The following is a 19672-nucleotide window of genomic DNA, read 5'->3' on the forward strand; positions in this document are numbered from 1 at the left end:
GAGAAAGCAAGCCACTAGGCACCAGGTCCGGGACTTGAACCACTGTCGGCCATGTGGGAGTACAGCATCCTTAACCACCATGCCACCTGCTGGTCCCACATTCCTGGATTTTAAACATACACATGTGAATTACCACGCGCACAGACACACACACACACACACACACACACACAGATTTTTTTCTCCCCCCCCTCCACTTTACTTTTGTTTTTCTTTTTGGCATGAGTATTAAATGACATACTGGAAGGTGAATTTAAGTTGGGTTTTGGGGAGATATTTCCAGCAGTGGTTGAGTCTGGATTAGATTCCACACAGTTAACAGTCAAAGCTTCTCTGTGCCGGCCGCACCTGCTTTCTCCAGCAACCCGAGAGACACCGCTGTGGACATTTTCCACTACTTGGTGATTAGTCACCGCTCAGCTCTGCTGTTTTCACCATGAGATAATTTCACTTTCCCCTCCAGTGCTCATGAGCCCTCTGTGTCTGTTTTCACCCATCTTTGCTTTTTCCATTTTCCTCTTGATTTATTCCCCTCACATTTCTTTATATCTTCTTCTTCTCACCCTTTGACCATCACACCTCTGCTTGTTCCATTTTCACTTGTGTCTTGACATTTTCTGTCTTTTCCTTTGAAAAATGTTTCTCTTTTCCAACCTGACCTGTTCTAGTATCATCAAGATAGTTTTCTTTTTTCTTTTAAAATTTCCTTTCATAGCTTAGAAACTGCTCCTCACTTAAAGACCAACGGAAAGACTTGGTTTTGCTTTTCTGCTGTCTGCTTTTCTCAAGTAGATTGGATTGCTACTTACTGGGGAAACCACCGCAGTCATTCCTGTGTGCATTAAACGTGCCATTTTGGGACTTGGGATGTGTGGGTGGATGGGGCCATGGCAATATTTAGACTCACTGGCCTTTCCCTCCCACAGGTTTTTCATTGACATGTTGTTGATTTTAAGCCTGTTCTATGTTTGGGACTGGCGACTGAGTTGGCCTCCCATCCCCATTCCACCAGGACACCCAGGAGTTTGCTTGTTTCTGCTTGTCCTGTCCCCACCCCCAGAGTTTTCCATATGCTCACCCTCCTCACTGGGGTTTTCGGACTCCAGGACTCTTTAGCACCTACTAGCATGTTTTTTTTTTTTTTTTTTTTTCCCCCCAGAATGTTCTCCATAGCAACTATAATGACATAGTAAGTTAGCATGGAAGGAGAAGTAGCAGTTTACTATCAAACAGAATTGTATTTGGGCAAATATTCTGTTTTAACACTTTGGCAACAGTGAGATGCCTGTTAGCCTCTTAAGCTGTCTAAAACTCAGGGACCTAAAATGATTTGGGTAATGCGATCCTTTGCTGTTGGATTTCAGCAATACCATAGACTTCAATGGTGAGAAATGGATGTATGGTATTTTCAAAGATTTTTCGTAGGTGCTAACATTAAAAAATATATATTATCTTGGTGCATTAATGTCTCAGTTACTGGCATAGAAAATCCTTTATCATATGTAGGAAGAATCATTTGTAATTTTTTTTTTTTTTTGGAGAGGTTTCGGCTATAGAGTACATGCGCTTGTCAGACAGACACAGAGAGAAAGAGAGACAGAAAGTGAGAAATCACTGCCCAGGGGGGAATGGCCACACCGCAGTCCCGTCTCCATTCTCCTCCATTCTCCTCTCGGGATCTTGGGCATGCATGCACACGTGCCTGGCATGAGTTTTAAGTCACCGGGTCCGGGACGCGAACCGTGGTCGACTACGTGTGAGTCCAGCGACAGCCATTATGCTAACTGCTGGTCCCATGTAATTGAAATACACAATGCTGAGCATGACTGGATATTGCTTTAGAATATGCAGAATGTATACCAGGTAATGAGACCGAGTCTATGACCTAGGTGTGAAACCAGCTCCCTTCCTGACTGTTACAGTATTGGTAGATTATGCTCTTTGGATTTATATTTGATCTTGAGGATGTGGACATTTCTCAGCTATGAAATACTGTTTTTTGAAATTGTAATACATTTTCTGTGGGAAGGGCATTTGACATTAGAGAAAGGATAGTGCCAGTTCATCTGCCCAACCCACTATAAGGTTTCTGTTTCCACTGGAAAATCACACCTAATGGAGACGCAGGAAGTGGGAAGTCCCCCATATGATAGTGCTTTCCAGAGTGGGAATTTTGAGCTACATAATAAAGGATCTAGAACTGGAACCAAGCTATGACTTCCTTCAGTCATTTAGTTGAATGTTTAGTTTGCTTTTGGGTAAAGCTTATTAGATCCAAAGATGCCATGTATCAGTGCAGTCTGTGGGCCTGAAACATTCCATTCAGATCAGCTGTGTGCAAAGGACCTACCCGTCAAAAGCTTCTCTTGCTGTCTCAGTGAAAGTCTGAAGGTCTTGAACTATAGTAACACTGTGAAGAGCAAGGGAAGCCGCATTCCGTATCTCAGAAGCAACCTGGAGAAAACAGCTTTACGAACAGTGCTCAGAATCAAAGCCATTCTGTAGAAGATGTAATGTACTGACATTTATGCATGTGCCATATTTCATATTTTTTCTCTATTATGGAAAAATATTATATACTTTTTCAGTCACCCTGTGGATTATTAGGCTTTTGTGAATCAAATTTAGGACCAAAGCCATCATTAAAAACCTAACAAACCAAAAAAAACTTTTTTTTTTTTTTTGGTTGGAAAAATATATTGCCTATTTCACAACCAGTTCCTAAAACTCTGGTAGAATGTAACCCATTCATAAGTTGATGGTCTTCAAGGTGTATTTAGTATGTGCAACATATACTCACAGATAGGACATAGGAGGTAACCGAAGGTTGCTAGATGATGTCTAATACCCTTCTCCCATACCAAATGGACAGTTCTATTAGTTCTACTGAATGACCATTGGTATTTGTAGTGGGTCTTGAAAGAGACGATCATAGCATGCTACCGTGAATGTGCTGTTCAGTTACAAAGCAGTCCTTAGCATGTGGTTCTTCTAGTTTTTTTCCTTTCCCTTATTAGGGCTATGATGAAAGGCAGTCCATGTTCCTTCTTGTGTTGCACCTGGTAGTAACCAAATGGTGGGACTAGATAGCAATTCCATGTTGACCCTGTTAGATCATTATCCAAAGCTATTGAGCTTCAGAAACAGTTTATCTGCTGTCTCCTAGCATCTGTAAGTCTAAGATAATGAAACAAGTGGAACTCATCTCTTTTATTTTGTGCTTATTATGTTGTTGGAAATAAAAACTATTCAATCCTATAGCATCTGATCAGAAACTGAAATTAAAATGAATAAAAACTGAGCAGTTTTTCCTTTTGTGTGTGTGCGCGTAACGCTGACTACTTGTTTAAGCTACAGTTTAGATTTCAAAGGCAATGGCTTTGGTTATTAAAATATTTAAATTAGAGAACTGTAACCATATTTGAGTATAGATTAAAAAGATCTGTAAAACCTAAAAATCTTCGCAGCTTTGCTAGAGGAAGAACCCCATGATAAATACCTGGAAAGCAGACATTTTCAGTACATTTATTGGGAGATGAGGATTGATTTGTTAATACGAATAGCCTTATATAGTGACAGAAAACGTTGTTTGCTAAGTTACAAGCCAAAGCAGGGAAGGAGTGAAAACTGCTGAATTGTTCTGTTGTTAAGACAGCATTTCTTGTTTACTGTTTTTCTGTGGTGTGAAAGAAACTCAGTGTTGATATTTTGTTTTGTGAAACCTAAAAATAGAGTTATATTAAGAAGGGCAAAGGAATGAGAAAAAGGGAGTTGTGGTTATTTGAAATATGATATGATGTTAGCTGCTTTCCATAAACACATTTTAAGCGAAGTGTCTTCGCTCTGTTTTTGGTTTTATTAGTAATTCCACTGTGAATTTGTATATTGTGGAAAGAGAATGGTGTTAAAAGGAGCCTGGCTGCTGCCACGTCTGAGAATAGGAATGGTTTTCTCAAGTAACCCTTATTCCATCAAGGGTGTTAAATTACAATAAATCACATTCCTGCAAGAGATTGGTGAGTCCCCAAATGACAGTTTCCACTATTTTCTAGCTCCTTAGTGTGCCTATACCTAATGGTTTCGCTTTTTGTTAAACCATAGCACTCATATATTACGTCCTCTTCCACAGACAAGCTCACATTACGCGCCAGGTGAAATCCCACCCCAATAAATACATCACCACTAAGCACCAAGGAATAGATTTCTCAGCCATTTATTTAGCTCATAGTCAATGCAGAGACATTTCTGTCAGCCAAGGATTGCTATTGGAATCTGTTGCAATGGGATTCAAATTGTCCTTACTGTTTTAGTGTTAAATAATAACTTTTTTATTTTTAAGTTTTGTTACAGGACAGGTGCACTCCCAGAGATAAGACAGACAGACAGACAGACAGAGAGAGAGAGAGAGAAGGAATGAAGGTGAGAAAGAATCCCCCATGGGAGATGGTCATGCCACAATCCCTTCTCTTCCATTTCTCCTATTGTGATTTTGAGCATGCATGTATACACACGTTTCCAGTGTGTTTTTCAAGCCATTAGTTTGGGATTTGAACCATGATCCCATGTGGAATCCAGCTTCCCTAACCAGCAACTGACTGTTACTTTTAATTTTTAAAAAAGTGTTTTTCTTGGGGCCAGCAGGTGGCATAGTGGTTAAGGCACTGGACATTCCCACATGGCTGACCATGGCTTGAGTCCAGGACCTGGTGGCTTGCTTTCTCACTTTCCTTTTCTCTCTGTGTCTGTCTTTCTCTGGCCAAATGAAAATGATTGAATGAATAAATAAAAAATTAAATAAATGATTATTTTTTAAGAAAAGTTTTTTCTTTCAGGAAAGAGAGACAGACAACTATCCCCAGCAGGCCCCTGCGGTGATCTATCCCCCCACTCAGCCATCGCGGATCTTGGGCATATGCGTGCATGCCTGGCACACTTAGTGAGGTCCCAGGAGGTGAACCCGGGACCTTTCCTATCAGAGGCCTATTGCATCACCACTGCACCCACACCTGGTCCAATGATAATTTTTTAAGATAATGGAAAATCATGACTGTCATACAGTCATAAACATGGGTTGAAGATTTTATTTATGTCATCATTTTCAAGGGTCTAGAAAAGGTGCCTACATAATCCTTTCTATGAACATTTCAAGAACCGAGGAGTTTTAAAGTTTCTATCAATCATGAATAAAAGCCAACATCTCTGTAATGATTTTTCTAGAAAAAATGATTTTATGAAACATTTCCATGAAGAAAGAATTGAGAACGTAAAGTTAGGTCAGACTAAAAAAATCAGCTTTGCTACACTGGGTGCACTCATGCCCAAGATCCCAGCAGTGAAAGGCTGGAGGAAGGAGATTGGTGTGACCAGACCCTGTGGAAGGTCTCTCTCACGTGCTCTATCAGGAAGAAACGAACAGATCAGCTGTGTTGTAGGTGTGAGTGTAGGACTCAGTTTGAAAACTGACTCCTTCTCAAATGTTTGCTTTAACATCACACTGCTTTGCCTCTTGGTCCTCATTTTTTCCACACATCTTTGCTGCTGATTCACATGGGCGACAGTCTGTCCATGCTCTGCAGCTAGTCTGGTCTTGGCCAGTTCCTCCTAACACCAGCAGAAATTTGGGGGCCAGGATTCTCTCAGAGCTGATGGACTTCAAGGCTAAGGAAGTGAAAGCTGAAGAATACACAAACACAGAAAAACAAAACTTATGAAAACTTGAAGAGCACAAGAGAATTATAAAGGGTGCCACCAAAGTGAGGGAATATGGTGAGGCATTAAGATCTGATATGCAGTCAAGCTTGATGGGAAGGTCAAGGTCTGTAAACTTTTGGAGAAGGTAGTTGCGAGGTTTACCGAATATAGAAAACACACACACGTGTGCAAAGAGTAAAGTATACAGTGAAAGAGCCAAAATCAGGTTCCATACGTTTACATGATACGTAGTAGTGCATCACAGCTAAGCATCTACCCAGCTTTGTGTTTTCTTGTGTTGTTGTTCCCACACTAGGCAGCAGAAGGAAGAGGAGCAGGTATCCAGGGCCCAAAGTCGTCTGTGATGCGCTAGGATCTGTGCTTAGTTCTGCTGCAGGTCATATCCATCCTGTTTGTGAAATGAATGACTTGGTGAACCACTTCAGTGCCAGGTGGCTTACATGACATTAAGCTTCTGCACATACTCTTTTAAAAATGTGTGTGTGTGTTTTGATTGGTTGTTTGTTTTGTTTTGTTTTTAGTTTAGGACATGTGTGCTCACCAGAAACAGAGATGGATAAATAGAGAGAGGGAAAGTGAGAAATCACCTCTTTTCCCCAAAGGGAGAATGGCCATGCCACAATCCCATCTCCTCTATTTTCTCTCTGGATTTTGCATGCATATGTGTGTGTGTGTGTCAGTAGAACAAGGACTTACACCTATGGTACTTTGATAATAACTAGTCGCCTGTCAGCATTTAGCTTTGAATCCTAAAACAGACAGCTAGTGAAACAGAGAGCTAGCAGGCATTCATATAACTCAGCTTTCATACCCAGAGACCCTAGGTAGAGCCACTGAGGTGGGGAAAAATCTGGTTTATATGAATACGGAGAAAATTCTGAACTTGGAATGCTGTATCCTCCTCCGGCCGCCATACTGGCAGAGACATCCATAACATGGAAGGTACCAAAATTCACTTCTAGAAGAAAACATCAAAAGAAATCAATGTGTAAGGCAATAAAAGCATGTAGAAAGTGAAGGAGGTGATACATATGCATATGTGTATGGCAGAAGGGCAAAAAGATCCGAATAAACATAAAACCCACTTTACAGTCAGAGAAAGAAACACAGAGCTTGGAAATACGTAATTTCCATATCCCCCCATAGGCTGGACATTTCCAACTTTTTTCCTCAGGACATAGGAAAAGGATTGGTTTTGGATTTTATACTTTAATTTTCCTTAATTCTTGCCTGACATAAAAACATAAAATCAGTGAGTTGAAATTCAGGGACACTGAGGGGTTGAAAATAGAATAATAAGTCTAGACAAGCTCATCAGTATGTCTGGGAATAATCAACAGGTTAGATGAGAAAAAATATTTTAATAAGGTACTAATTTGGAATAATCAAGGTAATGTTTAATGTCGGGAGAAAACTTGAATCCAAGAGCTTATATTGGAAGATAATTTTCTGTCTATCCCTTGAATTACATGTTGCTGTGTTTCAAATGTGTTAATGTGTTTCAAATGTGTACAAATAGGCTTCCACAAGACCTGATGGTGTTTAAGTAGGATTTTCTTTTGGCCAGATATTTTTGTTTATGTTAGTTTACTAATCATAACTTTTTAAAATATACAAAGTACAGGTGAACCCTAGCCTAGCACAGAAGTTTCATATTGTGGATTAATCAAGTTCATGTAAACGAGGTTGCATATAATAAAGTCCTTGTGAATCCCGAAATATGTACTCTGTCAAGGATCTGAGAACCCTGTTAATAGCTAAGACGTGAAAACTTAAAGCAGCAATTCTGGATAGGTTATAAATGAAGTGGCCTAACATCTCATTTTCTGAAATTTCATGTTCTAAGATAAGGACTCAGAGGGCAGACAGATTTTTGCTCTGAAAGGATACCGTGAAAAAACTTGGCACTTACTAATAATCATGACTGAAAAGCTGATGCCAGTTCCATCTCTCCTCCTGAACTCATCCTATTAAATGGAAAAATAAATCATATTAAAATATAATCAACAAAAGCAGGTGTTACAGGGAGGGGTAGGTGCATTGAATGATGCTAGTGCCTTTAAATACTTTCCAGGCATACAATAAAGTTAGTCTACAAGGGCATGTGAATCTTTCTAGAATACAGTCACATTAGATTATGCATTTGTTATTGGAAGCAGCACAGAAATATTCCCTTTTGGCTCTATTTAGTTCTTAGTCACCCCCTGGAGCTGCCTCCTGCTGGTTTGAAAGTTTTGTTGGGGGACCGGCAGTTGGCATAATGGCTATGTCGTTGAACTCCCACGTAGTCGACCATGGTTCAAGTCCCGGACCCAGTGACTTAAACTCATGCTGGGTGCGTGTGCATGTGTGTCCAAGATCCCGAGAGGGGAATGGAGGAGAAGGGATTGTGGCGTGACCATTCCCCTGGGGGGGGGGGGGTTTCTCACTTTCTGTCTCTTTGTCTCTCTCTGGAGAGCACACGCACTCTGTAGCAAAAACCTCTCCAAAAAAAAAAGAAAAGAAGAAAAGAAAAAGTCTTGTAGGTTTCTGGCAGGACAGTGGTATGGTTCTCCATTTATATTGCTCCTTAGTGTCTGGTAGTGGCAGAGGTGGTTTATACTGGATTATGTTCCAAGAAAAACTGATCTGTGAACCAGATTAAGGCCAAATCTAGTCTTGGACGTTGTACTGTGGGTGGGGATAGAAGGGAAATGGTGGGGACACTAGCTGGCAAAAAAGCTGGAACTCGACAGTATAATATATAAAAAGAATGACCGTATGTATGTATATATTTGTTGTGTGGTTCCCTTTGAAATAGGAGAGTAATTGGAAGTGGGTGTAGAAAGGTGTTTCACTTAGTGTATGCATTCTATTTATTTAGTGATGTGAACCAAATGGAATGAGAAATACAACAGAGAGCTTCAACAGCAGAGTTGATCAAGAAGTAAAAGTCTGTGACCTTGAAAACAAGTCAATTGAAATTATTTAGTCAGGGAAGAAAAAAGAATTAAGAAAACTTATGGGATTTATAGTACACTCTCAAGAGAAATAATATATACATTATGGGTGCCTTAAAAGGAAAGAAGGGGGCCTGAAAGATTATTTAAAGAAATATGGCTGAAAGTTTCCTGTAACTTGGGAGTGATGTGAACCTTCAGGTGCATGAAGTTCAAAGGTCGTGAAATAGGTTCTACCTGAAGAGGACTTCACCATGACACATTATACTCATATAATCAAAAGTCAAAGAATTTCAAAGGCAGCAAGAGAAAAGAGAGACTTTATATGGAAAGGAAGTAGAATAAGACTATAAGTGGATTTTCAGTAGAAATCCTGTGGACCAAGAGAGTAGAATGATATATTTTAAGTGCTGAAAGAATCCTTTTACTCAGTGATACGTTACCTGTTAAAGCTGTCTTTCATAAGGTCAGGAAAGGTAAAGACTTTCCCAGATAACCAAAAGCTAAGAGAATTTATAGCCTATAGAACTGCTTTATAAGAAATAGTAGAGGGGGGATGGCAGATGGCATGGTGGTTAAAGGCGTTGGACTCCTACATGGCTGACCACAGTTCAAGTCCTGGATCTAGCAGCTTACTTTCTCATTTCTCTCTGGTCAAATTAAAAATTAAAAAAGTAATAACAATAAGTAAAATAATTATTAAAATAAAGAAATGCTAGAGGGAGTTCTGCAAGCTGATATGATATTATGCTAACTAATAACATAATTAATGATGGGTGTATATTCAAAAGAAATATTTAGGAAGGTGTAAAACTCTGGTAAAAGTAAGTATAGTCAAGTGCAGAATATCCTGTCAAGCTAGCGTGTAAATAAATCACTTTTTGATTCCAATATAAATGTGGAAATACAAAAATATTAAAAATAACTGTAAAACTCCTAGAAGAAAATTTAGGGGGAAAATTGCTTGATATTGATCTTGGAAACAATTTTTTTCTTAAATATGACACAAAAAGCATAGGCAACAAGAGCAAAAAGCAAAAGCAGAAACAAGTAGGGTACCTCAAATTTAAAAGCTTCTGTACAGCAAAGGGGGCAGAGAACATTAGGAGAGGGAGATCTTTGAAATGGGAGAAAACATTTGCAAGCTATACATCTGTTAAGAAGTTAATATTCAAAATATATAAGAAACTCATACAATTAAATAGCAAAAAAAATAAGAGATTAAAAAATGAACAAAGGACCTGAATAGAATTTTTTTAAGATATAGAGATGGCCAATAAGCGTATGAAAAGGTGCTTAATATCATTAATCACCGGGGAAATGTAAATCAAAACATAATAAGCTACCACTTCACACTTATTAGGAAGACTGTTATCAAAAAGAAATATAATGAAATGTACTGAATGTTGGCAAGGAGGTGAAGAAAAGGCAGCCCTTGCACATTGTTGGTGGGATTGTAAATTGATACAGCCATTATAGAAAACAGTATAGAGGTTTCTGAAAAAATTGAAAACTGAATGTCCGTATGATCTATCAATGTCACTTCTGGGTATATATCCAAAAGAAATGAAATCATAAGAGATATATACACTTGCATTTTTGGAGAGGTTTTTTTTTTTTGCTATAGGGTGCGTGCGCTTGCCAGACAGACACTGAGAGACAGAGAGATAGAAAGGAAGAAACCCCCCCCCCCCAGGAGGGAAGGCCAACCCACAATCCTTCTCCTCCATTCTCCTCTTGGGATCTTGGGCATGCACGCACACACGCCCGGCATGAGTTTTAAGCCACCGGGTCTGGGACACGAACCGCGGTCGACTACGTGGGAGTCCAGCGACATAGCTATTATGCTAACTGCTGGTCCTCTACACTTGCCTATTCATGAGAGCATGTATCAAAATACCCAAGCTATGAAAACAAGCTGTGTCCATTCACAGATGAATGGATAAAGGAAATGTGGTGGCTATATACACAGTGGCATATTATTCTGGCTTAAAAAAAATTCATTTGCAACAACATGGATGAACCTGGAGGTGATTATGTGAAGTGAAGTAAACCAGACACAGAAAGACAAATATTACACAATATCATTTATATGTTGAATCTAAAAAAGCTCGCTTACAGAAGCAGAGAGTAGAATGATACTTACCAGGGCTGGTTATAAGAGCAATACAGAGATGTTGGTTAAAGGGTAGGGATTTCACTTACGAGATAACCAGGCATGATGGTACATGACTGTAATCCCACTACTTGTGAGGTTGAGGGCAATGTGGGCAACAGAATGAAACCAGGTAAACCAGGTATCTTTTTAAAAAAAGATTAAGTTCTGGGTATCTAATGTACTGCATGGTGACTGTAGTTAGTAATAATGTACAAGACTTTTGCTAAGAGATTAGATTTTCAATGTTCTCATGTACACACGCATGCACACACATAGGTAACTATGTGAAGTGATGGATATGTTAATTCCCTTGACCTAATCATCTTACGATATATGAGTGTGTGTGCGTGTTTATGCATATATATACATACATATACATATATATATAATGTTGAATATCTTAAATATATATAATTTTTATCAGTCATACTTCAGTGAAGCTCGGGAGAAAAACATCATTTTAAAAGCAATGTCTCCTTTCATTCCTATATTTTATTAGGGGACATTTTAATAGCACTATGAATGTAAGTACCATTTCCCATTTATTGTTTGATTTAAAAATTCCTATTTGTTTTCTTAGATTTATAATAGAGTACTAGACACACACACACACACACACACACACGTACACACACAAATAGAATGAACCTTCTGCAGGGTCTGGTAGTGCTGCAGTCCCCCTCCTCCAGTCCTCAGCATCATGGATCTTGTGCACATGTTCAGTGTGCTTCAGTCTGACCCGTCCAGGGATTCAAACCTCAGTGGCCGTAGAGGGATCTGTCTGCATGTTATGGCTGTGCCGTGGAGCTGGCCCTTGCCTCTATTAATTGTCCTTTCTGAACTGCTATTGGCCCAACCATATTTACATAAACAGTTCTGAATTCTAGAAGACAATTACTATTTTTATTTGGAAAATATTTGGGTATTAATGGTTTTTTATTTTGAGATTTTACCTTCTTCATATAGTATACTTCATTAACCATACCTAATTTTTATTTTGGCAGCTAGGGATTTGAGAGGAGCCCCAAATATTCAAGATTTGGCCTATATTCCCAAAAGGATCAATGAAATATTAAATAAAATAGTATGGGTTGTGTACTTCCCTACAGATTTGCATGCATATTTGAAAAGCTTGAACTAGTATTAGAGTGCTTCAATTATATGTGTTTTGTTATATGTTCATTTAGAGATACTAAATCAGTTCTTTTGTTTTTAACTATGATTGCAAATTTCTAATTCCATAAAATTTTTAGTAACCTTTTATAATCGTTAGCAGATACAACTTCACACAATTTTTTAACAAGTTGGCTTAAAACTCCTTTGCTAGTATTTTCTAATGCATGGATATCATTGAGAGGCTCTGCAGTGCAAAATATATATTGCAAAAATGTTAGAGATTCATGCTAAATTAGTTTTTTATTTTCAGGTTTTAAAATTTCTATTGCAGTCATAGTATTCTAACTTGACATTTTGATTTTTATCTTTTTCTGTCTCTTTTTAGAGGAGCAGTTTACATGAGGCAAAGTGAATAATACATCATATTTTTTAATTCTTTTTCTTTTCACATATTATCTTCTCATGAACAGTAGCGTGAATCTCTCTATCCCAAGGAGTAGATATGCTGTACATTCTTAATACTTTTTAAAAGTGAAAGAACATAGGGACCAGCAGATGGCGTAATGGTTACATCACTGGGCTCCCATGTCGTCGACCCCAGTTTGAGTCCTGGACCTGAAGGCTTAAACTCAGGCTGGGCACGTGTGCATGTGTGCCCAATGAAGATCCCAAGAGGAGAACAGAGGAGAAGGGGTTGCAGCATGGCCATCCCCTCCAGGCAGTGATTTCTCACTTTCTGTCTCTCTGTCTCTGTCTTTCCAGCGAGTACATGTGTCCAATAGCAAAAACCTCTCAAAAAAAAAAAGGAAAAAGAAAAAATATAAATATACCGAATGTCAGGTAGCATATAAAAATTTCTCTAAGAATCCGGAAATAAGAGTTATATATTTGGATTCCCATTTACCATCTCTTTTTAAAGAGGATGATCCAAAAGGAGTTTCACATTGAAAAGCAAACAAACAAAAAATCAAATACTGACATAATTAAACTAATATGAGGCATTTTAATACTAAAAACAGTAAGAAAAGGAGTAGTGTGCACTTGATGGGACACTGTGGAAGAGGAAATACAGGGTTCAACATAATTGACATGAGAAGGTTTTGTCTGTGCTAGCAGGTGATGTGTCTGCAGTGCTGTTAATGCCGTTGCAGGCAGATTTAACAAGTGGACTGGAGGTTATATAGACCTGTTGGACTCTGCTAATCAGAAAACATTTCCAAAAGAGGTGAGAGGAACTGAGAGTATGTCCAGAGGAGAGCTAGAGTGTACTGTTGAAGTAATCCTTCAATAACTAACATCCAGGAGAATTCGTTGTATCAGAGCTAAGGTGCTAAGCCCGTTTTTATCCTAGGTACTGTTATTTAATCTTTACAACTATCTGTATATATGGGATATTTACTTTATTCCATAGCCCTTGCCAGAGAATGAGGATTCCGAAATTAAACTAGCTTGACTTAGAGTCAATTCATAGAAGAGCCAACTGAGAGGCCTTGGGTGATTGCCCAAAGACAGAAAGCAGGAGTCCAGCTGATGCTCATGCCATAGTGTGAAGGGCTGTCACAGATGTGCTGAGGAGAAAGGGCTTTTTATATTGGAAGAAAAGGGGATAAATGGGAAAATGATGAGGAAGCAGATATCAGTTACTCTGGTGAATTTCAGGTAATTATCTCATGCCTAATTCTAAGATTCAGTCAATAGTACTTTAGAGGAAGACATGAAACCGGGACAAATCAAGGGGTCTTACAGACTCGAGGGGAGATGGCAGGTATTTGGTGTACGGAGGACTCGAGCACACCATGCAAAGCCAGGAGGCACCAGACAAAAACACACCATTTGGGTTGACTTTACGGTGTTGAAGACTGAACGGTACAATGTGATTTTAGTCACAGAAGTGTAAGACAGTAGTGTTTTAGTTTGGCTGTAGTGTGAATTTTATGAAAAGAAATAACAGCAGAGAAAACCAAACAGCTAGGAACTGTCTTGAAGACCATTCCAGAGAGTTCAAACTCTTTTTTTTTTTTTTTTTTTTAATTAAATTTGCTATAGGGAGCATGTACTTGCTGGGGGGAATGGGAGGAGGAGAGGGAGGGACGGAGAAAGAGAAAGTGAGAAATCAACTTCCTTCCCTGTGCCAGTGTCTGTGTAGAGGGGTAGGTCACACAGCATTCTGCTTCCCTCCATTCTCCTCTTGGGATTTTAGGCACCCATGCACACGCCTGGTGTGTTTTTAAGTTTTGGGGTCAGGGATTCAAACAGCTCAGTTGGCCATGTGGGATCCAGCCACCTTAACCACCATGCCACCGACTGGCTCCTAGGTCTTTAATTCTATGAGATTGGGGAATCATTGAAGGTTATAATGAGAAAGACAGTTTTAAGGAAATAACTTTTAACTTTTTCTATTTGATAAAATGGTGCACTTCTATTAAAATATGTGGCAGTTTAGATGACAGTTTTGGAGGACTATTGTATAGAATAAAACATGCCAGGGGCCCAAGTTCTTACAGCTGTGAGCACATGGCTTAGACCATGATGTCATCCTCGCAGTGACTCCACTTTGTAAGATGTGCCAGGCTTAAGGTGGGCACTCAGTGAGATTGGTAGAGAATGCAAAGGAAGAGTAGAGCTTTAAGTTGTATTTCAGGTCTGATTTGTCTGATACAATTTCAGGAGTCAACACAGGTTTTAAAATAAGACTTAATATGAAGATCCATTTCTGTAACAGAAGGATTAAAATTGTTAGATTTTTACTACAATAAAGTATGTAAGATATTTTTCAAAGAGAATTCAACAGTGACCTGATTCAGCTGTGGCCTCTCTCACTAATCTTCTCTTCCTTGGTTTGTTAGTATTTTTCTCTTGGGTCTCGATAACTGAGAGGAAGTAATGATGAATGAAAAGTTAGTATTGTATACTGGTTAGCATTCATGCTTTAAATTGCTGAAATTATATTAAGACTATAATTATTAAACATTTCTGAACAGGAAATAAATATCAGCTTGTAATAAGGCCAAACCAAAGTTGAATTCTTACAGGATTTTGAGGTCTACTTCTTAACATCGTAATAAAATTCCAGAGTACTAAGACCCAGACTTAGCCTTTTTGAGACTTTGTAGATCCACTCAGAAGAGTGCATCAATACACTTGTGCATAGGCTCTGAGTATAGTTGTAGGCACTTTTACAAACTCCACAAAGATCATCTTTAAACATCTTTCTCTGTTCCATAAGGAACTCTGATACAGTGACTGTAGAAATCTCAATCGATTTGAAGTTGGCACAAAAAAGGGTGTGTATTTATTTAAGACAATGTGTTTCTTTTTGGAGTGGAACATACAACAAATGCCTTTAGAGGTCGAAGTTATATGGAAGCCAAGAAAAAAAACACAGGGAGAGAAAATTTTAAATGCTGCTGAATCCACACATATTTCTCAAAGGTCCTGTAAACATTACAACACATTTATCAAGGGGCATTTGAAGGTGCCAAGATACTCCAGTAATAAACATGATCGTATGATGAAATGCACTTGCATAGCCTTTGGGGGAAGAGAAGGAATGAGGGAGGAGAGAGAAAATAGAGTAAGCTGCGTTAGGGGTTTGCCGCTCTGGTTGTAAAGTGGACTTCTATTGAACAATAAGAAGAATCCAGCCCTTGAAAAAAGTGTCTGCCAAGCCCTAAGGGATTTTTTTCTGAACCTTTATAAGGCAAGCAGTCTACCCTGGAAAAGCACTTTTGTGGAGAAAGGAGACAGGCACAACTAAGGAGTGTGGGGCTCTCCGCTTCGCCACCTCACTCTGCACCCTTTGTTATCGCGAGAAGGAAAGAAACTGGTGAGAAATGAAATGATGAAAGGGTATCATCGAGGAGAAAAATAGAGAGGCAAGACATTTATGGGACACAGAAATGGATTGTTATCAGTTGATGATAGTGTGTATAGTATCCCCAACTGGACTGGCGTGAGATGTATACATGCTGGACAATTATCTTTAGAAGCTAAGTGATGTATAGTGATTGAATGTATAAAAGAAATTAAGAGAAAATAAAATATATTATTTTAAAAAAATAAAGAAAAGGGTGTCATTAACAGTATTGATCTGACTGAACTCCTAGTGCTTTCTGATTTTTTTTGGAGATTTTTGCTATAGAGTACATGTGAGAAATCTTTCCCCCCGGGGGCGGGGGGGCTGGCCATGCTGCAACCTGTTCTCCTCTGTCCTCCTTTTGGGATTTGGGGCAAGCATGCATGTGCTCCTGGCATGAGTTTCAAGCCATTGAGTCTAGTACTCGAACTGTGGTCAGCCACATGGGAGTCCAGCACCTTAACTGCTATGCCACCTGTGGCCCCTCCAGTGATCCAAATAAGAAGCTCTAATGAAGGGGCTCCTTATGGTGGATAGGATTATGGGTGCTAGAAAGTGGATATTAATAGACCAAGAGGCACAGGTGCTAATTGGTGGTATGGTGGCAACTCAACTTGACCACAAGGGAAAGGTCCCAGGTTCATGCCTTGGGGTCTCCTTGGATGACTGGTTATGCACATGCATATTGGGCATCCAGGCTGGTGAGACTGGGAGTAGATTGTGGTGTGAGGATCAGGTTGGATCAGTCTGTCTCACTCTCTCTCATGGAAGAAATACATAAATTAATAATATATAGAAGATGAGGCACAAAAATTGGCAGCAGGTAGAAACCAAGGGCTAAAGAGGCAAGGGGAGGAAGACAAGATTCCAGGAGAGCCCAGCAGGCAGATATCTGCTGGTGGCTACCTTGGCGAGTTATTGTCACGAAGCCATGCAGCTGTGGCCAGAGGTGCTGCTGGTTTCCTGGGCATGAAGCACGGCAGAGCAATGGACAGAGTAGGGCAGATGGACCATGCCCAGGTGCCATTTTCAACTCTTGGACTTCTCTGCTGTGAATACAAATAAATAATCCCACTAGTTGCCACCCTGGAGAAACCCTCTGTGATAAGGGCACTGCCTTTTGAGGTTCTCACTTACTGACATTAGTAGGTGGTTTAATCACACCTGATACATAAATGTTGCTTTTCTGAAAGCCCTTGTTTGCAGGACAATGGAGAATTCTTTAAAGAAAGAGCACTATATCCCCACGTCCATGATTATCTACATTTATTTTGGAAACTGTTACTGAAGAAAAAGAGAGATGTGGCCATAAGTATTTCCAAGAATTGCATGTGTAGTTAGTGGTGGCTGGAACCCTGCGGCCCTCACCAACGATTTGGACTCTGTTTCAACCGTGTCTTTCAGTGACAGTTAACACCCGCATAGTCTAGGCTTGCTCCAGTTTCGCTGGGAACTCTGTATTCAGAGCCAAAGTATGTTAGTAAAATATTAAGAGAAATGGCACAACAAAGGAAAGAAATTAAGTTGAGAAACTGCACGGCAGAAAGCCTGTGACAGAATTGTGGGTGAGAGAGAAGGAACTTTTCTAAGTAAGAAAGCAGTGTTGTCATTATCGTTAACATTTAAAGGTCTCAGTTTTTAAGAGAATTCTTCTTGAAACATTGAACTTTGGAAAACAAGAAGTTCTGATCCAAATACATTTTGTTTTGAAGTATAAGGATGTAATTTGAATAAATTGATCCTCTCAGATTTTACTGGTACAGATGAACTTTTAAAGTGTGAGTCTTTTTTCCATGTTATAAATGTATAATTGTTCATGATGGAAAATACAGACATGCTTGAGGCATAAAATTATAAAAAAGTGACCTGCAACTCAATAATTTAGAAGTAATCAGGTTTTTTTTTTTTTTTTTTTTTTTTTGAGAGGTTTTTGCTATAGGGCGTGTGCACTCAACAGAAAGATGGAGAGACAGAAAGTGATAAATTACCCCCAGGGTGGATGGCCATACTGCAATCCCTTCTCCTCCATTCTCCTCTCAGGATCTTAGGCACGTATGCACACTCACCCCATGTGAGTTTAAACTACCAGGTCCAGGACTCAAACCGCAGTTGACTACACGGGAGTCCAGTGACATAGCCATTATGCCAACTGCTGATCCCAGTAATCACTATTAATTTAGTGTCTTTCATTTCTTCTTCTTATATATTTATATCCTTAAAATGAAATGATGGTATTGTGATACTTGATTAATACTTCCAAATTGCTTTCCAGACATTTTACACTAACTTATTTCTAGCAAGAATATGCTAGAGAGTTTAAGTCTATCCTTATCGGCCTTAAAATTTAAAATGTTTGCAAGTATTAAATATAAATGATTTAATAATACTAAACTTAACTCATACTTGTATATTTATTTGATCTTTTTCTGTTGAGTTATTTATGTTTTTTGCTCATTTTTCTTTTTTTATGCAAACATTCATCTAAACATCTGATTAATAAAACATGCAATGAGTTTAAAAAGTAAAAAGATGCAACAAGTTTTTTTTTTATTTAACTTTATTGATTCATTCATTTTTAATTTGACTAGAGATACACAGAAAGAGAAAAAGAAGGTGAGAGAGCAAAGCCGCTAGGTCCAGGACTGGACCCATGGTCAGCCATGTGGGAGCACCCAGCGCCTTAACCACCACGCCACCTGCTGGTCCCAACAAGTTTTTAAATGAAACAAACATTTTCAAAACAGCATTGAAAAGTAAGTGTACTTGACCATACTCAGCTTATTACACAGCACATAGGTGAACAGAGTAATAATTCATGACAAACAGCATGTTTAATGAACTGACAACAGAGATATTTGGTCAAAGAAAGTAGAGCAACAGTGTCCTTTAAGAATTAGAACCGAGGGGCTCCATAATCATCTGGCATCCGCTCAATGTTGTATCTATGGCTAGAAATGCACATGATAGGAACTCCTGGGATCTTCTGGATTCTTCGTTTAAGGTCTTGGTCAACTGTGGCCACGATGTAACACTGTGCTGAGTTACTCTCTGTACTAAGCAGTCATCTGCATAGGTTCCTTTATGTGTGCATGGTAATCGTTCAAATCTTGGATCCTTAGCGATCCTTAGAGCCACTCAATACTTTTGCCCCAATTTTTCAATTTCAGTCATTACACAGTCAGTTATACGTGGGATACACTTGGCATACAGACAGTCCTTCATCGACTGCACTCAGTCCAGTTTGGCTTTAATGGAAAAGTTGATGAAGTTGGTATCAACCAGGATGTGGTAAGGTGGACCCAGCTGTGTATTATATTGAAAGAATAAGCAGGAAGGGTGTTGGGGGACGTCTCTTTCCTTCAGCGTGCTAGGATCTTTCTTTTCTGTCTTTTTAGGTTTTAATCTATCCTTTAAGCCTCTGATCTCTGAGACTAAGCATTTGCTTCATGGTCGCATACTTTCTTGTTTTCTTTTGTTTTCCCATGCTCATGCCACACTCGGGTTTCTTCCCTTTTTGCTCATTTTTCTATGGGACAATTAATGTTCTTTTTCTTAACTTCTTTTTTTAAAAAACTTCTAATTTTTAAAGAATTATTTTATTTAACTTTATTCATTATTATTATTTTAATATTTCCAGAAAGACAGAGAGAGAGAAGTGAGAAAGCGAGCTGCAGGTCTGGGATTTGAACCACAGTCGAACATGTAGGAATCCAGTACCCTTAACCACCACACCGCCTGCCAGCCTCATCTTTGTTTTTTTATGTAGAAAAAGATATTTTAAAAGATTATCTTTCTTTTTTTTTTTTTTGGAGAGGTTTTTTTTTTTTTCACTATAGGGCACGTGCGTTCGCCAGACAGACAGAGACATAGAGCCAGAAAGCGAGAAATCAC

The 19672-nt window shown here is 39.0% G+C and overlaps 1 protein-coding gene and 1 pseudogene across 1 annotated transcript in view; one reads left to right on the top strand and one right to left on the bottom strand.

Moving 5' to 3' along the window:
• Positions 1 to 19672, top strand: part of BICC1 (BicC family RNA binding protein 1) — a 333194-nt gene that overhangs the window by 257853 nt on the left and 55669 nt on the right. The window lies entirely within an intron of this gene.
• On the bottom strand, positions 18675 to 19265 carry LOC106734728 (rRNA-processing protein FCF1 homolog pseudogene; annotated as a pseudogene).

Source organism: Tupaia chinensis, unplaced genomic scaffold (genome assembly GCF_000334495.1).
Source record: "Tupaia chinensis unplaced genomic scaffold, TupChi_1.0 Scaffold000199_1, whole genome shotgun sequence".
Lineage (NCBI taxonomy): Eukaryota > Metazoa > Chordata > Mammalia > Scandentia > Tupaiidae > Tupaia > Tupaia belangeri.